Source organism: Mastigoproctus giganteus, chromosome 14 (assembly GCF_048544385.1).
Source record: "Mastigoproctus giganteus isolate SK-2022 chromosome 14, ASM4854438v1, whole genome shotgun sequence".
NCBI classification, from domain to species: Eukaryota; Metazoa; Arthropoda; class Arachnida; order Uropygi; family Thelyphonidae; genus Mastigoproctus; species Mastigoproctus giganteus.
The window spans coordinates 76504355-76519994 of record NC_143588.1 but is presented as its reverse complement, the minus strand read 5'-3'; the positions used below and the strand labels follow the sequence as shown (position 1 = coordinate 76519994).

Sequence of the window (15640 nt, the reverse complement as noted above, 5' to 3'; positions counted from 1 at the left end):
TTTCTTTAGACGGAAACAAAATTTGAGAGCAGCATACTGTTCCTCGTGTGTCACGTCCATTATTATGTAGGTGAAACTGGACATGCATAAACTTGACTGACTGCCAAAGTCACACAATATGCATGAATGAACTGTACAGTTGTTATGTGGTGAAGCTTGGTTTGGCCTTAATTCCACAGCTCAGCTAGAAATAGCAAGCAGTACAGTTGTTCACAAAAACTTATCACTCTTTATTGAACAGCCCTTGAATTATGATCACCACCACATAGTGGTTCCTTTATCTGGATATTCTTATTGCACAATGAGTCAATGTTAATAATAAAATCGAGAGTATAACTTTCTCTCATTGCCTCTCTAACAAGCTTCTGTAGAAAACAGTCATCCAAATAAATTCAGAAATGTGCAGATGATAACCAAGATTTCCAGGGTGGTTAATGACAAAAATTAAGGTATGATACTGCAAGAATATCTAGAATAATTAGTGAGACAAGCTGAGAAGTGGCAATGTCTCATATGCAGTATCTTACATTGAAAAATGTAAGGTACTGCATATGAGAAGCAGTAATTCCAGAATATACCAATTGGGTGGTACTGCACTCAAATTAATGGAGAAAGAAAAAGACCAAGGGGGTAACTGTACAGTCTGACATGAAGTTTTCTGTGCACTGTACATAGGGCGCCTCCGTAGCCAGGTGGGAAGGAGCAGCAGTGCGTAGCACACGCTTCTTGATTAGACCGGGGTTCGAGCCCGTCACCACCAAATATGGAGGATGCGGAAAGGTCAGCGAATGACCACCGTATATCCCAGAGCAATATGGCCTTAGTTGCTAATGCTCCTAAAAACCAAATAACAAAAACAAAAAAACAAAACTGTACATAGGCTGCTAGGTCCACTTAGGGTGTTTTGTCAATGATATACAAGAAGTTCCACAACAAGAACAAGGTGATATCCCATTGTATAATGCAATAGTTAGGAAGCATCCGAGTGCTGTATACAGATCTGGAAGCCTCATTTTAGGAAAGATGTGGGTTTGTTGAATGGGTGCAGAGAAGAGCAACAAGATTACCCCAGAGGCTCACATCTGGTGAGTATGGGCTTGGCAATCCCAGGGTCCTGAGCTGGATATCATCATTCTTCTCTTTCTTGGCGATTCCTTTCTACTTTTCTTCTCTCTCAGGTTGGCTGGTGAAGCATAAGCCTCAGACTTCCTAGCACCATATGGCTAATAATAATAATTAGACAGGGACGCAAAAAGGTACTCTAACCATAACAGACTTTAGTTCTGCAAATTGCAACATCTGGAAACTATGCACACGGAAGGGAACCTGACTGAAATGTTAAAGATCTTAAATGGATTGGGTAAATTAAGCACGAATGGCATCCTAACTGTTGTTCAGATAATACACATAATGGGACAAAAATGTAAATTGAAAATGGTTGGCTACAGGATAGATGTACAAAAATTTGATTTGAACCAGAGAGTAACTGATGTTTGAATAAACTACTATCTGGTATCGTGGAAGTGGGTGGTTTGAATAAATTAAATTTAATTTAATTTAATAAATTTAACTAAATTAAATTTAATAAATTTACAAATGAAAAAAAAAGAAAAATTTAAAAAGTGTAGCATCTGTCAGATGGTATGCTAGCAGCAGGTGAAGATTTAAATGGATCAAGTAACCTAAATGCTGATGGCATCCTTACACTTTCTCCATAAGGGATTATTCCCTTGTATAAGGCATTGGTCAGGCCACACCTTGAGTACTGTATACAGGTCTGGAGGCCTCATTTCAAGAAGGATGTAGAGCTGCTGGAACGAGTACAGAGAAGGGCAACAAATTAGTGAATGGAACAAAGGGTTGCTCTTACGAAGAAAGGCTTAAGTTTTGCAAATTACAGAGCCTGGAGACTAGGCATCGCCGAGGTGATCTGATAGAGGTGTACAAGGCTTTGAATGGCTTGAGCATGCTCAATGCCGATGGAATTCTTCCTCTTGCTCAGAATAATCACCTGAGAGGGCATAAATTCAAATTGAGGAAGGACGGATGTCGGATAGATGTGCGGAAATTCGCCTTTAGCCAGCGGGCAGTTGGTTTGTGGAATAGACTTCCATCGCTTGTTGTTGAAGTTGATAGCCTAAACAAATTTAAGGCTCAGCTGGACAGGTATTTCGAACGAATTGAGGGGTGAAATGGGAGTAGTGGTTGTTTTTTTTTTTTTTTTCTTTTTTTTTTGGCTGATGCTGAATAAGCTTGCTTTCTTGCATCATATGCCTCTACTAATGCTAATGCTAATGCTAAGTGTAAATTGAAAAAGGTGGGTTGCAGGATAGATGTATGAAAATCTGCTTTTGGCCAGACAGTAACTGATTGCTGGAACAACCTTCCATCTAGTATTGTTTTTTTAAAATCAATATCAAAAAAAAAAAAAAAAAAAATCTGGTATTGTGGAAGTTGGGGTTTGAAAAAATTAAAGGAAGGTTTAGACGAATTATTAGAGATGAAGGACAGATGGGTAGTTTTTATTTTTTTTGACTGTTATTCTATAAGCTTGTTCGAAGTTTGCCTCTCGAACAACAGCAGCATGTTCGAGAGGCAACCAGAGAGGGTAATACTCTTGATCTGGTTATTAGCAGTGATCAATCGTGTATTAAGAATTTGCAGATAAAGGAACCACTAGGTGGCAGTGATCACAGTGTACTGATGTGGGATTTACTTAAAGATTTAATTACCATCAGAGGTAAAGGAAAGGGATTTTGCTTCCGTAAAGGTGAGTACAGTGGTCTCAGAAAGTTTTTAAATTCTGTACAATGGGATCAACTGACGATGTTACCAACAGTAAATTCTAAGTGGGAAGCATTCAAGGAATTAATCGTGGATGCTACTAAAAGTTTCATACCTATTAAGAAATATTATTATTATTATTATTATTATTAGCCACATGGTACAAGGAAGCCTGAGGCTTATGCTGCACCAGCCAAAAAAAAAAAAAAAAAAAAATTCCCGAGTTACCCTCTGAGAGAGAGAGAGAGAGAAGGAAATAGAAAGGAACCACCAAGAAAGAGAAGAATGATGATATCCATTGTTCAAGGTTTAGGCCTAAATGGTTATCTAATGAACTAATGAGACTCATAACAGAGAAGAAAAATGCATGGGATGCATATAAATTATCAAGCGACTCAGAAGCCTATGGCAGATACAAGCTAGTCTGTAATCAGGTCACAAAGGAGGTTAGGCAGGCGAAGGCAGATTACGAGAAATCCTTTGCAAAAGATGCTAAGAGAAACAGCAAGGATTTCTTTACTTATATAAACTCTAAAAGGAAGGGGATGAATCTGATTGGTCCACTTGACATCGATGGTTCGACTGTTGATGATCCTGCTCATACGGCAAACAAACTGAATGAGTATTTTGCATCTATATTCACACATGAGGAATTATTAAGGTTTGAAAATGGCAGAAGGTTATCAAATTGTAGCAGGATACTTAATGATTTTGTAATAACTAAGAGCAAAGTGGAGGAGAAATTGTTGAAGTAAAACATAAGAAAAGCACCTGGGGTGGATGGGATCTATCCAGTTATATTAAAGGAGGCGGCAAAGCAACTAAGCAAACCCTTAGCCATAATTATGAGAGCATCCTTGGACTCAGAGGAGGTTCCCACGGACTGGAGATGTGCAAATGTATCCCCAATTCACAAAGGAGGATCAAAGGGTAACACGAGTAATTACAGACCAGTTAATTTAACTTCTGTTCCGGGTAAAATAATGGAGTCACTGGTTAAAGATGCATTGCAGGATCATCTAGACAAGACTGCAGCAATAATTCAGACACAGCATGGGTTTGTTAAGGGAAAGACTTGTCTGACAAATTTGATAGGATATTATGATGTGGTTACAAAGGAACTGGATGCAAAAAATAATTTTGATATCATATATTTGGATTTCAGGAAAGCTTTTGACACTGTGGCGCATGGAAGACTATTGTACAAATTGGAGCAGAATGGTATTAAGGGTAAGTTGCTACAATGGATAAAAGGATGGTTAAGTGGGAGAAGACAGAGGGTGGTAATCAATGGGTGTTGCTCTTTGTGGACTAATGTTATTAGTGGAGTCCCACAGGGTTCGGTGCTGGGTCCACTGTTGTTATGTATATTTATCAATGATATTGATGAAGGTATATCAGGCTTAATGTGGAAGTTTGCGGATGATACAAAGGTTGGCAGGGTTGTTAATGACAGTAATGGCAGTGTGCTACTGCAACAGGATCTAGATAATTTGGGCAGATGGGCTAAAAAGTGGCAACTGAAGTTTAACCTTGAAAAATGCAAAGTACTGCATATGGGTAGAAGTAGCCCCAGAGAAACGTACCAACTGTGTGGTACTACACTTAAAGTAGTAGAAAATGAAAAAGACCTGGGAGTAATTGTGCAGTCAGATATGAACTTTTCTGAGCAATGGAGACAGGGTGCCAGGGCTGGTCATGGGGTTTTGTCAATGATATATAGGAATTTTGCTAGCAGGGAAAAGGATGTGATTGTCCCTCTGTATAAGGCAATGGTAAGGCCACGCCTTGAGTACTGCGTACAGGTCTGGAGGCCTCATTTTAGGAAGGATGTAGATTTGCTTGAGCGTGTACAGAGAAGGGCAACAAGATTGGTGAGGGGAATGAAGGGATCCTCTTACCAAGAGAGGCTTAAGTTCTGCAAATTGCAGTGGCTGGAGACTAGGCACCTGTGTGGTGATCTGATTGAGGTGTATAAGGCCTTGAATGGGTTGAGCACGCTGAATTCTGATGGGATCCTTCCACTTGTTTAGATTATGAACCTAAGGGGGCATAAATTCAAATTAAGAAAAGACAGATGTAGAATAGATGTATGGAAATTTGCCTTTAGCCAGCGGGTGGTTAATTGCCATGAACAAACTTCCATTTGTCATTGTGGAAGTTGATAGGTTGAATAAATTTAAGGAGGAACTGGACAGGCATTTGGAGGGAATGGTGTGATTTTTTTTTTTTGGCTGATGCTGCATAAGCTCATACACTTGCTTTCTTGCATCACACGCTACTATTACTACTACTATAGTATGCTACTACTGATACTAATATTAAAAGAGACACCATTTCTTCCCCATTTTCATATTATTTCAAATATAATGTAAATCCTTCTGTTAATACTTTCTTCCCTTTTCTTCTGTATCACTAAAAACAATTTCAAGTTTTCAATTCCTGCCTTTCTGATCAAACTCAAGTTATTCTATATTCTAATTCATAATCAATTAAACTGGCATTATTTACTTAACTATTAATCTACTTTTGCAACCCAATTTTGATTTACTGGGTTAAATACCACATGTATGAATCTGCTACCAACTTTCTGAACTTGTTCCAATTTTACCACAACTCCATTAGTCACATTTTTCAAGGTTCCCAAGATTATATGTAGCTATTATAAAGGTGTTTTGGATCACCAAGTTTTTTCATTACTTTGCCGCAACAAGCAATCACTTCCTTTGTCTACTCTATTATAGTAGACAAAGGAAGTATCGAAGATAGATAAGACTCATGTCTTTTTTGATTCATATATGGGATTCAGCTTAAAAGGCCCACTCTTTTATCTTGGAGTGCTAAGTTTCCTATTTTTTAATGATTGGTAAGGATGCATCATAATGAAGGAACTGGCAGATATCTCATAATGTAAAGAGCTCAATTTTGTTTGGCAAGTGATACAATAAAACATTCTTCTTTTTCTTGGCGATTCTCTTCTATTTCTCTCTCTCCACAGATTGCTCCTCTGCGGATCTTGTCCGCAACTGCTAGCAATCTCTGTCCCCAGGGGCTCATATCTGGTGAGTACAGGCTTGGCACACCCAGGGTCCTGAGTTGGATATCATCATTTCTGCTTTTTCTTGGTAATTCCCTTCTAATTCTCTCTCTCTCTCTCTCTTGGGTTAATTCAGAAAATTTATTATTTGGCTGGTGCAGCATAAGCTTCAGGATTCCTTGCACCATATGGCTAATAATAATAATAATAAAGCAAGCTAATACAGCATTAGCCAAAAAAAAAAAAAAAAAACAATCCATCCCCTCTAATAATGTATAATCCTTTTTTTAAATTTATTTAAGCTACCTATTTTACAAAACCAGGGAGAATATTTGTTATGTTATTGTAGCTGAGGTCTACAGGTGCATAAGTACATGTGCCTAGAGTGACCGTGGTTCAAGCCCGTGACTGCTAAATACAGTGCTGTTTCTTGTATTCTGTCTATCTTGTGAACTCCTCTGACTGTCGTCCCAGAGTATAAATGGAAAATTTATTTATTTATTGTTCACATACTTGATGAATTTAGCTCATGAAGAGTTTTCTTTTTTTATGATTGGTGATGCCAAACATGAAAGTGGGTTTGGAAACCTCTTTCATGTTTGGTATATTTCAATATTTTGTTATTCTGTAAATTCTCTTAGAAACAAAAATGCTATTTTTTAATTTCTGACAATCTATGATCAAATTCATATCAAAACTATTTTTTACATTGTTGTACACATTGGCACTAATGATATTAAGAGTAGGAGACCGGCAGAATTACTTAATAAGTATAGGTCACTGTTGAAAAAAACCCATGAATTAGGGTTGAATTTGAAAGTGTCTGCAATTCTGCCTAGACACGATAGGAGGGAGTATATGATGAGAGCCTTATCGATCAATTCGGCTCTGGAAAGATTGTGCAAGGCTGAAGGGGCAGAATTTTTTTCAGCCTAGTCTGTGCTTGCTGACAGGAGAGACTGCTTCTACAGGGATGGGATACACTTAAACAGAAAGGGTGCAAGAATATTTGCTGAGGCTATTGAGGCAGTGTTAGGTGAGTCGGAAAACTACTAGCTTAGGGGGATACAAGGACTAATAGATTAACTGTAGCCACTGGCAGAGGTGAAAGTGATTCTCGCACTGCTTCTATTGGAATGAGCAGCAGCCTGGAAAACAAGATGCAGGATATTTCAGAGACTGTTGGGAGCCATTGCAGTACAAGTAAACACATGGGTTGTGTTAGGGTAGCTAAGAATAGGAACAGGTTAATGTATACTTGCATGTACACCAATGCTAGGAGTTTGGTAAATAAATTTTATGAATTTGAGGCATTGCTCAAAACATCAAAGGCAGATATTGTTGGGATATCAGAGACATGGTATCACACAGATATAAGGAATGTAGATCTGGAATTTGGGGAGTACAATGTGAACAGGGAGGAGGGGTTATGCTATTAGTTAAGAAACACATAAAATCCAAGGAAGTGAAGCCAGTCGACATCGCTGGACAGGGCAGTGTCGAGTCAGTTTGGTGTGACATAAGCATTGGGAGATCAAAATTGAGAGTAGGAGTGTGTTATAGGCCTAATGACTCCGATGAGTATAATAAGAAACTGTACAGGGAAACAGAGTGGGCCAGTAAATCAGAGAGCCTTATAATGAGGGATTTTAATTTTCCAGACATTGATTGGAATTTGTGGATTGGTCACTCACACACTGGCAAGGCTTTTGTAGATTTATTGGATGATTGTATTCTACATCAGCATGTTCGGGAGGCAACTAGAGGGAGTAATACTCTTAATCTGATTATCAGTAGTGATTCTTCATGCATTAAGAATCTGCAGATAAAGGAATCACTAGGTGATAGTGATCAGTGTGCTGAAGTGGGATTTACTCAAAGAGGTAACTACCATTGGAGGTAAAGGGAAGGGTTTTTGCCTTTCGTAAAGGCGACTACAGTGGTCTGAGATAGTACTTAAATTCTATATGGTGGGACCAACTGATGATGTTACCAACAGCAAATTCAAAACGGGACGCATTCAAAGAATTTATCTTGGAAGCTACTAGGCTTTACATACCAACTAAGAAATATTGTTCAATGTTTAGGCCTAAATGGATGTCAGATGAACTAATGAGACATATGGCAGAGAAGAAAAATGAATGGGATACATATAAATTAATCGGTTAACACGGAAGCCTATGATAGATATAATCTGGTCTGCAACCAGGTCACAAAGGAGATTAGGCAGGCAAAGGCAGAAATTATGAGAAATCCCTTGCAAAGGATGCAAAGAAAAACAGCAAGGAGTTCTTTACCTATGTAAACTCTAGAAGGAAAGGGATGAATCAGATTGGTCCACAGGATATTGATGGTTCAACTGTTGATGATCCTGCTCAGGTGGCTGACAAACTAAATGAGTATTTTGCATCTACATTCACCTATGGGGAGTTATTCAGAGAGGGGAATACCAGAGGTGATTTAAATACCTCTGGCAGTGATCTCTAGACAAGACTTCAGTTATATATCTCGGACACAGCATGGTTTTGTTAAGGAAAAATCTTGCCTGACCAATTCGATTGGATACTATGATGTGGTCACAAAGGAACTGGATGCAGAAATAACTTTTGATATCAAATATTTGGATCTCAGAAAGGCTTCTGGTACTGTTGCACCTGGAAGACTGCTGAACAAATCGGAGCAGTGTGGCATTGAAGGCAAACTGCTGCTATGGATAAAGGGATGGTTGAGTGGGAGAAGACAGAGCGGTAATCAATGGACACTGCTCATTGCACACTAACATTATTAGTGGAGTCCCTCAGGGTTCAGTGTTGTTTTCTGTATTTATAAATGATATTAATAGTAGTAGTGGCATGTAATGCAAGAAAGCAAGTGTATGAGCTTATGCAGCATCAGCCAAAAAAAAAAAAAAAAATCACACCATTCGCTCCAAATGCTCGTCCAGCTCCTTAAACCTATCAACTTCCACAATGACAGATGGAAGTTTGTTCCAGCAATTAACCACCCACTGGCTAAAGGCAAATTTCTGCACATCTATTCTACATCTGTCTTTTCTTAATTTGAATTTATGCCCCTTAGGTTCGTAATCTGAACAAGTGGAAGGATCCCATCAGAATTCAGCATGCTCAACCCATTCAAGGCCTTATACACCTCAATCAGATCACCACGCAGGTGCCTAGTCTCCAGCCACTGCAATTTGCAGAACTTAAGCCCCTCTTGGTAAGAGGATCCCTTCATTCCCCTCACCAATCTTGTTGCCCTTCTCTGTACACGCTCAAGCAAATCTACATCCTTCCTAAAATGAGGCCTCCAGACCTGTACGCAGTACTCAAGGCGTGGCCTGACCATTGCCTTATATACAGAGGGACAATCACCTCCTTTTCCCTGCTAGCAAAATTCCTATATATCATTGACAAAACTCCATGACATGCCCTGGCAGCCTGTCTGCATTGCTCAGAAAACTTCATATCTGACTGCACAATTACTCCCAGGTCTTTTTTATTTTCTACCACCTTAAGTGTAGTATCACACAGTTGGTACGTTTCTCTGGGATTACTTCTACCCATCTGCAGTACTTTGCATTTGTCAAGGTTAAACTTCAGTTGCCACTTCTTAGCCCATCTGCCTAAATTATCTAGATCCTGTTGCAGTAGCACACTGCCATTACTGTCATTAACAACCCTGCCAACCTTTGTATCATCTACAAACTTCGACACTAAACCTGATATACCTTCATCAATATCACTGATAAATATACAAAACAGAGGACCCAATACCGAACCCTGTGGGACTCCACAATAACATTAGTCCACGAAGAGCAGCACCCATTAATTACCACCCTGTCTTCTCCCACTCAACCATCCTTTTATCCATTGTAGCAACTTACCCTTAATACCATTCTGCTCCAATTTGTACAATAGTCTTCCATGCACAACAGTGTCAAAAGCTTTCCTGAAATCCAAATTATTTTTTGCATCCAGTTCCTTTGTAACCACATCATAATAATATCCTATCAGATTTGTCAGACAAGACTTTCCCTTAACAAACCCATGCTGTGTCTGAATTATTGCTGCAGTCTTGTCTAGATGATCCTGCAATGCATCTTTAACCAGTGACTCCATTATTTTACCCGGAACAGAAGTTAAACTGACTGGTCTGTAATTACTCGTGTAACCCTTCGATCCCCATTTGTGAATTGGGGATACACTTGCACTTCTCCAATCCGCAGGGACCTCCCGAGTCCAAGGATGCTCTCATAATTATGGCTAAGGGTTTGCTTAGTTGCTTTGCCGCCTCCTTTAATATAGCTGGATAGATCCCATACACCCCAGGTGCCTTTCTTATGTTTAACTTCAACAATTTCTCCTCCACTTTGCTCTCAGTTATTACAAAATCATTAAGCACCCTGCTACAATTTGATAACCTTCTGCCATTTTCAAACCTTAATAACTCCTCATGTGTGTATGTAGATGCAAAATACTCATTCAGTTAGTTTGCTATCTGAGCAGGATCATCAACAGTCGAACCATCGATATCAAGTGGACCAATCAGATTCATCCCCTTCCTTTTAGAGTTTATATAAGTAAAGAAATCCTTGCCGTTTTTCTTAGCATCTTTTGCCAAATATTTATCGTAATCTGCCTAACCTCCTTTGTGACCTGATTACAGACTAGCTTATATCTGCCATAGGCTTCTTAGTTGCTTGATAATTTATATGCATCCCATGCATTTTTCTTCTCTGTCACGAGTCTCATTAGTTCATTTGATAACCATTTAGGCCTTAACCTTGAACAATATTTCTTAATAGATATTATTTCTTAATGATGGTATATCAAGCCTAATGTCCAAGTTTGCAGACGATACGAAGGTTGGCAGGGTTGTTAAGAACACTAATGACAGTACACTGCTGCAACAGGATCTAGAAAAGTTGAGCAGATGGGCTGAGAGGTGGCAAATGAAGTTTAACATTGACAAATGTAAAGTACTACATATGGGAAGCAGTAACCCCAGAGTGTATCAACTTTGTGGTACTACACTGACAGTGGTAGAGAACGAAAAAAACCTGGGGGTAATTGTACAGGCAGATATAAAGTTTTCTGAGTAGTGCAGACGGTCTGCAAGAGTAGCTCATAGTGTCTTGTCGATGATATACAGGAATTTTTCTTGCAGGGATAAGGAAGTGATTATTCGCTTGTATAAGGCAATCGGAATTGCCTTATACAAGGCCTCATTTTAAGAAGGATGTAGAGCTGTTGGAACGAGTACAGAGAAGGGCAACAAGATTAGGAATGGAACAAAGGGTTGTCCTTACTAAAAAAGGCTTAAATTTTGCAAATTACAGTGTCTGGAGACTAGGAACCTGCGAGGTGATCTGATTGAATTGTATAAAGCCTTGAATGGTTTGAGCATGCTCAATGCTGATGGGATTCTTCCTGTTGTTCAGAATAATCACCTGAGAGGGCATAAATTCAAACTGAGGAAAGACAGATTAGCATTAGCATTAGTAGAGGCATTTGATGCAAGAAAGCAAGCTTATGCAGCATCAGCCAAAATAAAAAAAAAAAAAAAGTAACATAAATAAATAAAAATAACCACTTCCACTTCACCCCTCTGTTCGTTCGAAATACCTGTCCAGCTGAGCCTTAAACTTATTTAGGCTATCAACTTCCACGACAAGGGATGGAAGTCTGTTCCACCCACCAACCACCCGCTGGCTAAAGGCAAATTTCCGCACATCTATCCTACATCTGTCTTTCCTCAATTTGAATTTATGCCCTCTCAGGTGATTTTTCTGAGCTAGAGGAAGAATCCCATCAGCATTGAGCATGCTCAAACCATTCAAGGCTTTGTACACCTCTATCAGATCACCCCGCTGGTGCCTAGTTTCCAGACACTGTAATTTGCAAAACTTAAGCCTTTCTTCGTAAGAGAACCCCTTTGTCCCATTCACCAATCTAGTTGCCCTTCTCTGTACTCGTTCCAGCAGCTCTACATCCTTCCTGAAATGAGGCCTCCAGGCCTGTATACAGTACTCTAGGTGTGGCCTGACCATTGCCTTATACAAGGGAATAATCACCTCCTTATCCCTGCTAGAAAAATTCCTATATATCATTGACAATACACCATGAGCTACTCTTGCAGCTCGTCTGCACTGCTCAGAGAACTTCATATCTGCCTGCACCACCACCCCCAGGTCCCTTTCATTCTCTACCACTGTCAGTGTAGTACCACAGAGTTGATACGTTGCTCTGGGGTTGCTGTTTCCCATATGTGAAAGTTTGCCTTTGGCCAGCAGGTAGTTGGTTGGTGGAACAGACTTCCATCCTTTGTTGTGGAAGTTGATAGCCTAAATAGATTTAAGGCTGAGCTGGACAGGTATTTAGAACGAACTGAGGGGTCAAATGGGAGCGTTTTTTTTTTTTTTTTTTTTTTGGCTGATGCTGCATAAGCTTCCTTTCTTGCATCATATGCCTGTACTAATGCTAACCCTTTTGCATTCTTAAGTAATTCACCCCAGCCAGTTCTTATATTTCAATAAGTTTTTTGGCTCTGTTTCTCTATACAATGAATAGGACAAAAATGACCATGCACACTACTTAAGATTTAAGAGTTTCATCTTTATTGCAGTTTTTAAACATCATAATATATCAATGAGTAAATATATATGAAAAGCCAATTGTTTGTGGGATTACTAAGATAAACATTCATTGCTATTTACATTCTGTTAATTCGAGCAGGAATATAATAAAAAAAATTAATTTCTTTTTTTTTTTTTTTTAAGTGCACAGGATATGAAGCAATTGCATTACTGACACTGCAATAGCCCAGAGTGCTAGGAATATGTTACTTCTAAAGATAAATATAACAATATTCTGAATACAGAACCACCATCTTTCATATTCAACGGAATTTCCAATAACAATAATTTCAAAAAAGGTTGGAAGTAAACTTCCTGAAAGGTTGTGGTTTAGCAGTAGCACTAAGACCGCACTTATACTTATCGAAATACTCTTTCGACAGCTTTCATTCGGAGAAAAAAAAAAAAAAACCCTCAAAACTAAATTATCTCGTATAAACTTTAAGAGAGCCAGATTCATTTTCTTTCGCCTCCCTGCCAAGAGGATATTATCGAATTATCCATTTGGACAACAAAAGTGGTTGAAAGAGTATGATAAAATACCTCGAGCTCTCTAAAGCAGCCTACATTATTTCTACAAAATTACGTCGGTTACTCGTAAACATTCCTTTACTGACAGATCTAATCGCATGTTTCATCTAAAAAGTCAAGCGTATATCATGCTAGTGTTGTTGACGCTCCATAATACTTTTGAGGGGAAAAATGTAAATATTCCGTATATCTGACTGATAATTTAAATTGAGACCTACTGTTTTAAACACAGCAGACCAACAAGACATTAAACTTTGTTATTCTGAAGTTTCTCGTGCACATTGTTAACTTCACGACGTCATAAATTCTTTAACATAAAAAATACTGCTTTCAGCTGCATGTACTAGTTACTTCAAGGTGATAAAAAAATGACTTTTTTTGTGAGCGTGTCATGGTTGAGTAATTCGCAACTACGTTTTCAACCAATAAAATGCTAGGTGTTGCAACTAAATCCAAACGAAAGCTTGAGGACACCTTTTCAGAACAGAATAATTTTCCTTTTCACTCATCATCGTTTGTAACTGCGGCTCCCTCTAGTAGCTTTTATGTAACTTAATAACTGGTTTGAGAGTACTGAACAGGAACTATGGGAAAGAGAGCCATATTTTTCCAACTCAAAAGTGAGACATTGTAGCAAGTTTTGTTGTGATGTAAGATTATATGGATTTGTTTATTTGTGATTTTATAGTGCCAGATGGTTACGTTGATTGTTGTCCTATTAAAATAACATCGCATTCCTTCAACAGTTTTGTTTTAAGCAATGAAGTTTTACATTAAACGGCGTAAACTGATTGACCTTCCTCGTCTGAGGGTCACAGGTGTGATAGAGTCATTGGTTGGTTGAGTTATCCACCAACTACCCAAAGCCTTAGGTTATGGTTGTGGACAGCAGCGAAGCCATGGATATTCATGTTTATGTCCACCAACGAAGGATATTTTATCGTCATGTTTGCCTCTTGTAAGTTACATCTCTCTCTTGTGTTGTGTACAGTGCTTGATGTTAAATGTGCACTATATGTACACTTCATATTGCAGTATTTAATTTTTCACACGGAAATATAAATAAATTTAAGAATGAGATGGCTATATAAATAAATTTGTGTGTGAATATATATATATATATATACACACACAAACATTTAGACAGCACAGAAGAGGTGTGTAATGATTACTCGCTATCAACTCTTTAGAATTTAACTCGAGAAAAATTTTACTATTAACCATTTCTGAAGCGATTGATAATTAAAATAGCTGTAATACTATCTTAGCCTAATATCATTCGATATAAAAAAAAAAAAAAAAAGTTTCTTTCTGGTAAGTATTAATTTCTATAAGGAAATATTAAAAAAAAATTATTTTTATATATAAAAATTTACTTTTTTTGATATATGATTATTTTAATAATAATATAGGGAGCTACGTTAAGAATTACCGCTACTCTCAACATTTATTTATTTATTTTTATTTAAAAATGATACATCACGAATGCATTTCTTCATTGGATTATCAGTCCATAATTTAGGCATGTTTGCGCATTTTATCTGTCTTAGGATCGTGAATTCCGTTGTATCAATTTTCTTAAGTCTGAAATGAAACGTCGCATATTCTTTGTCATTATGTGAATCAAGAGAAGTTGGTGTTTTTTAATCGAAAATATTTTAACGAGGATCTTCCGCATCATGTTGGAACACTGATCAATAAGATGAATGGACCTAGTACAATATGTCCATTGCTTATAAACGGGCTTTAAAACTTTACATCTGCATTGTAGCACGACTTGATTGTCAACATGCGTGATTGGACTTTTTTTGCTACCGCTCTTTTTTAAGAAAAGTGAAAAAGAAATTCATAATCAGTGAAATTAGGATAAAACTTTGCTTAATGTTATGAATTTAGACGAAATATTTTTTTTTTTTTTTTTTTAAAGTAAAAAGTGTTTCCAGTCGTGTGATTCTTAATCAAATGAGAGTGATATAGACATGTAAAAATAGAATAAGAGAAAATATATTTATTTATAGTACAAATACAACACAAACTAGTTTGTCAGTAAATTATTAAAGGTCATGATTTCAAGGCTGAGCTTAATTAAGCATGTTTAAAATTTTTTCTCTGATTTGCCTGCAGCAAATTTCACTTTTTATACTGAATTGAGATGATGATGCAAGGGAAATTGTTTGTTAATAAATTAAATTTTAATTCTGAAACTTTAGCAATTAAATATTCTTATGATTGCTACATGTCCATGCATAAGTGCGCACACACACACACTTTGCTGTTTAGTTTAAAATACATTCACTATACCTACTAAAAGGGCATTGATTTATTCATACCCGTGCAAGTGTAAAATGCATAATTCTAATCAGTGCAATTGCACAAATTTCATTAAATAATGATCTGGACAACTAAATATAATTTTTTAATATCTTCTTTTAACAGTTTAGAGTTGGGCTTCAGAAAGTCTGTTCTTAGGTAACAAGGTAAAGTTGGTCTCTCCATCTTCTTGGTCAGCTTCAGTCTCTTCCTGTAGATTTATAATGTAGAGCTTATTGTGGAAGTCTATTTTTATTCATTCTTTGCAACTGGTTAACCTGATTTTTCTGATAATCTTCTGTTTCGCTATATTAGTTACATTGAATTGTTTTTTTGTCTTT

General features: G+C 37.6%; 1 protein-coding gene and 1 long non-coding RNA gene across 2 annotated transcripts in view; one reads left to right on the top strand and one right to left on the bottom strand.

Annotated features, from left to right (window-relative positions):
- The window catches only part of LOC150075258 (uncharacterized), a 78551-nt gene extending 65280 nt beyond the window's left edge, over positions 1-13271 (bottom strand). The window contains exon 1 of the long non-coding RNA XR_016547922.1: positions 13208-13271. This is a non-coding gene — a long non-coding RNA (uncharacterized LOC150075258). The remainder of the gene's footprint in view (positions 1-13207) is intronic.
- A 312-nt stretch (positions 13272-13583) lies between these two features.
- LOC150075257 (uncharacterized) overlaps positions 13584-15640 on the top strand; it is a 258146-nt gene continuing 256089 nt past the window's right edge. The window contains exon 1 of the mRNA XM_090388340.1: positions 13584-13947. The gene's annotated coding sequence lies outside the window, so the exon portion shown is untranslated. The remainder of the gene's footprint in view (positions 13948-15640) is intronic.